Raw genomic sequence first — 1,397 nt, forward strand, 5'->3', positions numbered from 1 at the left:
CGGGCCCCAGGCGGACCTGCAAATGGAGGCCGGACATTCAATCCCTTTGGGGCCCTTCGTGATTTGGAGCCGGGTTCCGCGAGAGGGTGGTGTTTTGGACTCTCCGGGCTGCAGGGGGGGGGGGCCGGGTTTCCTGACCCCCCCCCCCCCCCCCGCCCCCCGAGTTTCGCTCTGGGAGCCGGCGGGCCACTGGCTCTGGGTAGGTGTGTCCCGGCCGAGCCCTTTAAGTCAACAGCACTTAGGGAGTTTCCTGCAGCGTTGGGGCAACTCCTTTGGCCTGGCATCTCCATAAAAGCTGATTGGGGGGCTGGAATGCCAAGACCAGGGCTGAGCGAGAGCCCCAGGCCTGTCTCCTGAGAGCCACTGTTGGAGGAAGTCGCATCCTGTTGCTCAGGACGAGGGTGAGGCCAGCGAGGGCCTAGGGTGCAACGTTTAAGGAGGCCTCACTCTCACGGTCAGCACCTGGGCCCTGGCAGGGTAGCTCCGTGGGTTAGAGCGTCCTCCATCCCAGGTCAGGGCACATCCAAGAGTCAATCAGTGAATGCATGTACAAGTGGATCAACACAGCCATTTCTCTCTCTCTCTCTCTCAAATTAATAATTTTTTTTAAAGAGTCATTGCCTTCTTAAATGTTGTGCCCCAGGCATTGTCTGCTTGGCCCCAGCCCTGCTATTGCTTCACACCAGAATGATCTCTAAAGGCTCCTTCCTGCCTCTCCTTTCTTCACACAGGCACCCTCAGCAGGTTTCCCGCCAGAAGGGCAACCCAGGGTTAACGCGGAGGGTGGGAGGGTGCTGGGGGAGTTGTCCTCAGAGAACTGGCAGGGCTTTTTTTCTGATCAGAAAAGATATAGAGAATTTGGCTGACCCTGGGGACAGAATGTCAGGTGACAGGGTGAGGAATCAGTCCTCAGATTAGAGGATTTTGCTAAATGGAGATAGGTTGAGTCAGAGCATTAAGCAGAAATGAGTGAAATCAGAAGATTTAGCTATAATGGTTACAGCCTCTTTATTTCAAGCCTTTTCCCGAAAGCAGATAAACAAAATGCATTGTACATGTATGTACTCTGTATACAATAGCCAGGTGCTGAAGTGCATTTCTTGGGTTGAGAAGTCTTAGAGGAGTGAGAAATGGTCAGATTTTGTGTCAAGATCAGCCCGTTGTTAAATTAAGTGAATGATGTTTTCAATGAATGAACGTTGAAGGGTTTAGCCAGGTAGATTTAGCTTCAGTGTTTGTTGTTTTAAACAGCTTTACTGACTTAATTCATCAATCATCCGATTCACCCATTAAAAGTGTACAATTCAATGACTTAGTATAATCACAGAGTTGTGCAAACGCCACCACAATTGATTTTTGAATATTTCAACATTCGAAAAAAAAAAATCCCATACCTC

This window comes from Myotis lucifugus, unplaced genomic scaffold (assembly GCF_000147115.1).
Source record: "Myotis lucifugus unplaced genomic scaffold, Myoluc2.0 scaffold_402, whole genome shotgun sequence".
NCBI classification, from domain to species: domain Eukaryota; kingdom Metazoa; phylum Chordata; class Mammalia; order Chiroptera; family Vespertilionidae; genus Myotis; species Myotis lucifugus.